The following is a 9,189-nucleotide window of genomic DNA, read 5'->3' on the forward strand; positions in this document are numbered from 1 at the left end:
AAGATATTAGGAACACTTAATTTTTATTACTTTAGCCATTTTTATTTTTATTGCAATTTAATTTTTTTTATTTACTAAATTTTCTTTTCCTTACTTCTGACAGGTTTTTATAGTTTATGACTAGAAGAAACCCGTCAGGACCTCTACTTTTTGATAGTGAGATCGAGAGCATAGCTCAAAGAAACCGAAGAAAAATAAGACGAAGCTTACAATACATAGAGGAAGAGAAAGAGGATGATATTGAGATGGCTGAAAATCAGAATAATCCCCTACCTCCTGTGGTTGCTGCAAATCCAGTAAATCAAAATCCTGCTCCTCGTACTATGTATGATTTTGCTAAACCTACTTTAACAGGAACTGAATCGAGTATAGTTACCTGCTGTCACTGCAAATAATTTTGAACTGAAACCTAACACAATTTAGATGATACAACAGTTTGTTCAGTTTGATAGTTTGCAGGACGAGGATCCAAACACTCATTTAGAAAATTTCCTGAAATTTTGCGACACTTTTAAGATCAATGGCGTTTCTGACGATGCCATTCGCCTTCGGTTGTTTCCATTCTTATTAAGGAACAAAGCTAAACATTGGTTAAACTCGTTACTATGAGGGTCAATCACTACTTGGGAACAAATGACTGAAAAATTTTTACTAAAATATTTTTCGCCGGCTAAAACGGCTAAACTAAGGAATGATATCTCTTCTTTTGTACAGATGGATTTAGAAACTCTTTATGATGCATGGGAGAGATACAAGGACTTATTGAGAAGATGCCCTCACCATAGGCTACCTTTATGGCTGCAGGTTCAGACCTTTTACAACGGTGTGAACCTCTAAACAAGGCAACTTATCGACGCCGTCATCGGTGGAACATTAAACAACAAAACACCTAAAGAGGCTTACGAATTTATTGAAGAGATGTCACTGAACAACTATCAGCGACAAGTCATGAGAACGAAGCTGACAAAAGCTACTGGTGTTTTCAACCTCGACGCAGTCACTATGCTATCTAACCAGGTAGAACTTTTAAATAAAAAGATTGATGGTTTGTATGGCTCTACTTAGGTACATCCAGTGATGAGGTGTGATTCAAATGGAGGAGGAGTACATAACACAGATTATCCATCCTTCAATCCTAGCACCTAAGAGGAACAAATCCACTATATGGGTAATAATTCTAGACCTCAAAATAACCCGTATAGTAACTCTTATAATGCAGGTTAGAAGAACCATCCCAATTTCTAGTGGGCAAATCAAGGAAATCAAAGACCACAACATCTTTCAGGTTTTCATCAACCACCTTACTAATAAGAAAAGAAGCCGAACCTTGAAGAGATGCTCACAAAAATTCATCTCAGTGTCAGAAACTCGTTTTCAGAATACCGAAACAATACTTAAGAATCAGCAAGCGTCGATTCAAGGGCTCAAAACTCAAATAGGACAGCTTGCTAAGTTGATTTCCGAACGACTACAAGGTAGCTTGCCGAGTAATACTGAAACTAACCCAAGGGAGCAGCTTAATGCGATTACTGTTCAAGATAAAAAAGGGTTAGTTGAACCTGAACAAGAACCGAGGCAAGGACTTGTGGTAAGTAAAGGTAAGGATGGGTAGACCACAGTGAGAAAAAACCGGTAGGTAGAGAATATAAACCTCGTGTGCCATACCCTAGTGCGACAAGGGAAGACCACACGGACGAACAATTTGGTAAATTCCTTAAATTATTAAAGAAATTACATATTAACTTACCGTTTGTTGAAGCAATTTTGCAGATGCCAAATGCAGTGAAATTTTTAAATGAGCTTTTAGCAAAAAAGCGGAAGTTGGATGAGCCGTCGCATGTGGAATTAAATGCAGTTTGCTCAGCCATTCTATAGAATAAGCTACCCAACAAATTGAAAGATCCAGGGAGTTTTACGATTCCTTGCTTAATTGGTAGTTTAAATGCTAACAATGCTTTGGCTGATCTAGGGGCAAGTATTAATGTCATGCCCTAAAAAATGTTTAAACAGCTCGGTCTTAGGAAACCTAAACAAACCAGGATGAGCATTCAGTTAGCAGATAAAACAATTAGATTTCCTAGAAGTATTATTGGAGACGTGCTGGTTAAAATTGATAAATTTATATTCCCAGTTAACTTTGTTGTCTTAGACTTAGATGAGGATAATGACGTACCTTTAATTTTAGGAAGACCATTTTTAGCAACTGCTAGATCTATCATTGATTTTGGCACAAGTGAAATGATACTTCGTGTAGGTGATGACACGATTACTCTCCAAGCTCGTGATTCTACTAAAATATCTAGTAATCGAGATGATTCGGTTAACTTAAATAATGTTACTACTCAAACTTCTTTGCAGGAGTCCCCTAAGAAGAACGTGATAGAGCCTCATTTTAATCCATACCACAAAAAAAGAGCAACTCACAAAGAACGAAGGCTTCAGATCAATGAACTAGATGAATGGCGAACATATGTCAGGGAGAAACCAAAAGTACACTATGAATCCAAGCAACACCATGATGAGCGTAGGGATGAAACAACGCAATTTAAGGTTAGGGACAAAGTTTTGTTAGATAAAAAGGACCCCTGATTTGATACTTTAGAGCACAATACAGATGGAGCGACTCCCTTCACGGTAATGAACATCTTACCACATGGTACAGTCGAGGTAACACATACTAAGTTTAGAATTTTTAAGGTAAATAATACTCGACTCAGACCTTATTTTGATAAAATTGATAGTAGAAGTGAGGAGTTTCAACTCTTCAATCTTCCGTAATCATGCGAATGAGAGGTAAGTCGAGCTTAGACTCTAAATAAGCGCTTCTCGGGAGGCAACCCGAGCATTAACACCACTAACTAGTTTATTTTAGCTATTTTAGTGTTTTTGTGCGGGTACAGTGGCCCACACGACCTGGACACATGGGCGTGTCCTTGGCCTTATGGAAACAGGGCTAAAAATTCCCCAAGTATCGAGCCACACGGCCGTGAATTCAATCCACACGGCCGTGTGACACGGCAGTATGAAAACTAGAGCTAATTTTTCAAATTTTAAATAAGTCAGGGAGCCACACGGACATGGCATACGGCCGTGTGGTATACCACACGAGAGTGGGAGAAGCGAAGGACTTGGTACACAGCCATGTGACGCGACCGTGTGCACCACACGGCTTGGACACACTGGCATGTCGCTAGGCTGTGTGATGATTGGGCATTTAATTTTCGCGATAAACACGAGCTTGATGCGAGCCACACGGCCGTGTGGCCAAACACGGGTCTCACACGGCCGTGCCCCTTTAAAACCCTCAAACCCTAAGTTTTATTTTTTTCTTCTTCTTCCCCACAATCTCCCAACCCTAGCCACTGAAACTCCCTCAGCCCCCTTCTCCGGCCATCTTCAGCCGCAGACCACACCAGCAGCACACTCCCCCATCTCTTCCCTCCATTTTTCTTTTCTCTTCAAAACACACGTCCCCACGCGCACCACACGGCTTCATCACCCTCCACGCCAGTGTCCCGCCCCTACCCTCTACCATCCGCCCGAGCAGCTCCGTCCACCACCATTTCCACCCCAACTATCGCTTGTGGTTTCTTCTTTTACCCTCAACTATTTCATTTTCTTTCATTTATTTTATTTATTTATTTCATTTTTTCTTAGTTGTTCTTCCATTTTAGCATATTTTTCTTTAGTTTTTACTAACCTTCATTATTATTATTCATTCTATTTGTTAGCATTATTATGACTATTTTTCTAACTATTACTTTATTCTAGTTCTCTGTTTTGTTTTTTCTATTATTGTTTGATTATTGTTAGTATTAGCTTCCATCTGCTTTTTGTTTAATTTCTATTTTTAATATTTTTGTTATATTATGTTATTCTAATCTTAGTTATGATTATGTTAGGGAATCTTCTTTTTAGGACTATAGTTTTATTACTTAGATTCTATATTTGGCGATATTTAAATTTTTTTATTTTCAGGAACATCCTGACAAACACACGAGGCAAGAAGATTGTCATTCTCGCTTTAAAAAAACATAAGGGTCCTGGCTCAACTTCTTCAAGTGCCTCAACCGAAGCTCACCACTCTCTACTTCAGTTCTCGTCAGGCCCACAGGACGACCTGTTTTAGCTTCTTTGCATGCGACTGCTAGGAGTGGGCCGATATATTGATTGGGCCGCTTTGGAACAGGTCTAACTTGCTCACATTGTTTGCTTCCATCTCGATACTGCACTATGGGATCGGTTCTTTGTAATCATCGAGCCCACCTATTTAGAGCTGACATTGGAGTTCTACACTACCTTCTACTTGTAGCACATGATGAACACCCATGACGGGGCTGGTACTATCATTTTTTGACTTGGTGGACTTGTCAGACATATGAGTGTACCCGAGTTTGGAGCTTCCTTGGGCCTTTACACGGAGGAGTTCATGACTTCCGAGAATTTCTTACAGCTTCACCGTCACATTCATTATTCGCCATCTTGCTGTTGGACTGATCTTACGGCGAGCATGGTTCCCTATGACGCAAGTCGCTCGAAGGTGACTTCTCTCCCTCCAATACGATGCTACATTCATGCCATCTTGGCTCACACTTTGACTGGGAGGAGAGAAAGCACAGGAGTAGTTAGCACCACTGACGCGTACTTCTTATGGAGCATGGCGACTGGCCATGTATTTGACTTAGCATATTTTATTGCCCTCGCCTTTCGCCACCAGAAGGATCGCCATAGGAGGGGCCCCATCTTCCTTGGCCCTTACGTGACTCGCCTCGCTCGACACTTCGGCCTCTTCGACACTCCAGAGATGTCATCGACACTCACATTAGTCGACCAGATGTTTTTACAGGGAATTTCCAGCATGATCCACATGCGGATGATAGAGCGACGCCGTGGAGTTGACCCTTCTCAGTACAGACTCGTCCACTCTGCTGAACAGGATGAGCCAGAGGACATTACTGATGATGTTCCTCCCCCTCACGAGGACCCACCCCCACCACCAGCACCGAGTCACCGAGCTCCTGCTACCACTTTGACAGATTTATCCGAGTGATTCATTTACTTTAAGCATCAGTGTTTTGAGCGATTCAACAGCATCGATGCCACTCTCTGATAGATTTGCTACCACCTCCATCTCTCTTCTCCAACGCCACCGGCTCACGACTCTGATGATGAGGACCTTTGAGTCCCTTTTATTTTTATTTTTAATTTTATTTTCCTTTATTTGTTTTTGAAGACTTATGTTTTATGTTTTAAAATCAGTTTATCTTTATAAGTATTATCGAATTATCCCTTCATTCTCTTCCACAGTTGTGTTTATTTTCTTATTAGTACCTTCAAATCATGTCTTTTATTTGGCTTTATCTACAATTCTTGCTCTCACTACTCCAAGGATCTCATTCAAATATTTAGGGCAATTTCACTTCTCTCCCTCTCTTCTGATATTATACTTATATTCTTATTATTTATCTTTGTACATTGAGGACAATGTACATCTTAAGTGTGGGGAGGTTGTTTATGTGATTATCAGAAAATCCCTGAATTTTTATATGTTCTCAAATAATTTTCCCATATCATTATTAGAGTAAATTATTGATTTATGATTTTTATTAATATGTTTCTAAATTAAATCATAGGTAACTGTGCATTGATTGTTTAAACTTTAAGACATTAGAGAATCAAGTATGATAAGTTGAAATTTTTTAGAAGTAAAATTACCAAGTTGTTTCCCTGAATTGAGGTATTATCTTGAAGTTTTAAATTTACAGGATTGACATCAAATACCCATAATTTTCGTGAGATTTTGAGCCTTTTAGAGCATATATCTTTCTTGCTCACTGATTTTATTGGTTATGAGTGTGTCAACATTGATTTGTTATTTTAGAACTTGCATCAATTATACATGTCGAGACCATACCTTTGATTTGATATAATAAAATGATAAAGACACTTAGGTTTTCCCCATAAAAAGCCTACCCACACAATTGACCCTTAGTGAACCCCTTTGAGCTTAACAAACTATTTTTTAAAATTTACCCTAAATTTTAACCCTTTTATCATACTTTTTGATTATTTACGAATTTTTCCCATTTTATTGATTCCTTTTTTGTCGAGATTTGAATTGGTTAATTGCCTAACTATTGGTAGTAATTCTTTGTTTTTAAGCTTTAGTTTTTAAATCCATATTCTGAAAAGAAGCTCATGTTTATTCAATTGATGTTAGTTATTTTTCTAGTTAGGTAATTTATCAATTTAATCTCGATTCTAACTGTCTTTTTCAGCATTTATCCACACCTTTAATCCAAAGCCCTGTTACAACCCTTCAAATACTTTTTGATTTGTGTATCATCTCATTTTTAGTGGTGGAGATTTGATTTTCATGCAAGACTATGGTAATAACTTTTCATGTTTGACTAATAGGTGCTTAATCATTGAGCCTTAAACACATTGAGTGAAATGAGTGAATCTTTAGTGAGGATGTCAACCCTTGTCAATTTGGAATTAAAGGCAATTACTTAGATAAAGGGGGATGCCTATAATTTTATGATTAAAATGCTCAACTTTGACTATTTGAAACTTTAATGTTCTTTAAGTTAAATTTTCAATGTATGACTGCTTGTGGATTATTTTGGAACATTATAAATGAGAAATATAAGTTGAGAAGAATTTATTGTGAGTTAAGGATTTTGCTTGAGGACAAGCAAATGCTTAAGTGTGGGGATATTTGATAAACCGTAATTTATACAAATTTTTATCCCTTGCTTGGCATATTTATGAATGGTTTTTCCTTGGTTTTAGTGAATTTGATGCTCCTAATCCTTTAATTTCATGTTTTTATACTCAAGAGAGCTTAGGATAGCAAAAAGAGCGAGAAACGGGTCAAAAACAGGCAAATTGGGCTTAAAACAGTGTTTCACACGGCCTATGCACTTTCACACGGGTAACCCACATGCCCGTGTGAGGCACACGGGTAGACCACACGCTCGTGTGTCATGGTCGTGTCGACATTAATCCAAGTCAGAATTGCACACGGTTTGAGCACTTGCACACCGGGGTGGCACACGGCCGTGTCCCTGTCGAGCCCAAGTTTAGTTCTACTCGGAAAAAGGCCACTTTTGAGGGTTTTAAAGCATTCTAAAGCCTTTATAAACACCTTAGAAGAGGATTATGGGAGACACATAGAGTTGAAGGCAGAAAATACTCAAGAACAGCCATCGGAATCACCTCGGAGATAGGATTTACATCAAGACTGAAAATTTCCATCCAATTTCCTAGAAGTTCTTTCGGTTTCTTTATGTTTTATCGTTTTCCATACTTTGAGATGTTTTCCATTATTATCATGAACTAAACTTCCTAAATACCTAAGGGAGATGAAACCTAAGATGAATCTTATTACTCTTTGATTTATATGATAAATATTTGTTCTTATTCTTAATTGTGAGTTTTAATCCTTGCTTTATTATTCCAGGATATTAATTCAGGTTTTTGATGTGCTTATTCAGTGGAGGAAAATTCCTTGTTTAAGAGTAGATCATTCATAATTAAGCGGAGTTGCATGCAATCCTAGAGATAGGACGACATAAATCTGCCGGATTATAGTCAAATCTAATAAGGGAATCATAGATCGAGTTAATGCGACTATAGGGGTTTTAATTAGAAAAAGATTTCAATTAATCAACCTAGAGTAAGTTGTTTTTATTCTCGAAAGGGATATTAACATAAATGAAGGATTTCTACGGAATAAGTCAAGTGAATAAATCGTCTAATTCAAAGGTAATAAGTGAAGTCTAGGTGGATTCTTTCTTGGGTACTCAATCGGTTTTTCAAAAGTATTTTCCTACCTTAATCTTTGTTGTAATCGTAGCTAATTAGATAATTAGTTTTAGGTAAACATTCTCTTAATTTTTAGGCTAGATAATAAAAAGATAGTAATTACTAGTACTTTTAGTCCTCGTGGTCCTGTCTTACCATAACTATATTACTGTTCGATAGGCGTGCTTGCCTTAAGTTGAATTTTTAGTTAGTTTTACGATCATCAACAACCTTGAATCCATCTAGCTGATTCATATAGATTTCCTTTTCCAAATCACCATGTAAAAACGCGGTCTTCACATCGAGCTGAACTAGTTCAAGATCATATTGCGCAACCAAGGCTAGCAAAATCCGAATAGACGAATGCTTCACAACTGGAGAAAACACTTCATTGTAGTCTATTCCTTCTTTCTGAGTGTAACCCTTTGCTACCAATCTAGCCTTGTATCGAATTTCATTTTTACCAGGAAATCCTTCCTTCTTTGCATACACCCATTTGCATCTAATTGCCTTCTGTCCTTTGGGCAGTGTCGCCAACTCCCAATCCTATTTTTATGAAGAGACTGCATTCTTTCATTCATAGCTTGCTTTCACTTTACACCATCAAGGTTACTTCTTGCTTCTGTGTAAGTAGAAGGAACATCATCATCTGCAATTGGAAGTGCATAGGCCACCATATCATCAAAGCGAGCAGGCATACGAATCTCTCTTCTTGACCTCCTATGCAGCAGCCGAAAGTTATTAGCTTCAATGTTTTTGATGAATTTGTCAATGAAGAGGTGGCGTTCCAAATATGGTGGAAGCTTTGTCAGTGTATCCATGTTCATATCCATTGCTACCCATTTCCTTTGTTTGATGATGAGATCCATTGCCTGCCTACTTCTACGTTAGTGGTTGGAATAGTCCATAGTGTCATTCATTGTGCATGTCTACCATTATAATCGGCTTCAACCATAGCAGCCTCTTTTCTTTTATTTTGTGTGCATGTTGCTGGGTAGCCTGCTTGCCACTGCCATCCTATCCTGTTTATATTCTTTATATAGACATTAAAATTTATAATTAACTTTTTTTATTAAGGAGGGTAAAAGTTATTACATAGCAACCAATTTTGGAAAATATAAACCAGTAACATCTTCATGCAGCACATTCAAAGCAAAATTAGGAGGTTGGGATCAAGAGTAAAAGCCAATAACCATTCCTTCTTCAGCCTTGCTAAGCAAGCAGCCATCCTATCGTATTCTCGATGCGCATGCCTAATACTAATATGGCATGAATGACATACGAATCCGGCTGCTGTATCATCAGACTACCCCTAACATGATGCAACTTTCCAAACAACCTTTTTATAACAACACATCAAAACAGCTATGGATCATCCCG

General features: G+C 38.0%; 1 non-coding gene across 1 annotated transcript; it reads right to left on the minus strand.

Annotated features, from left to right (window-relative positions):
- Positions 1 to 681: 681 nt before the first annotated feature.
- Positions 682 to 788, minus strand: LOC128287330 (small nucleolar RNA R71). The gene has a single exon (XR_008278030.1). It is a non-coding gene; the product is annotated as a small nucleolar RNA R71 (small nucleolar RNA).
- Between the last annotated feature and the right edge of the window lie 8,401 nt (positions 789 to 9,189).

This window comes from Gossypium arboreum, chromosome 13, assembly GCF_025698485.1.
Source record: "Gossypium arboreum isolate Shixiya-1 chromosome 13, ASM2569848v2, whole genome shotgun sequence".
NCBI classification, from domain to species: Eukaryota; Viridiplantae; Streptophyta; class Magnoliopsida; order Malvales; family Malvaceae; genus Gossypium; species Gossypium arboreum.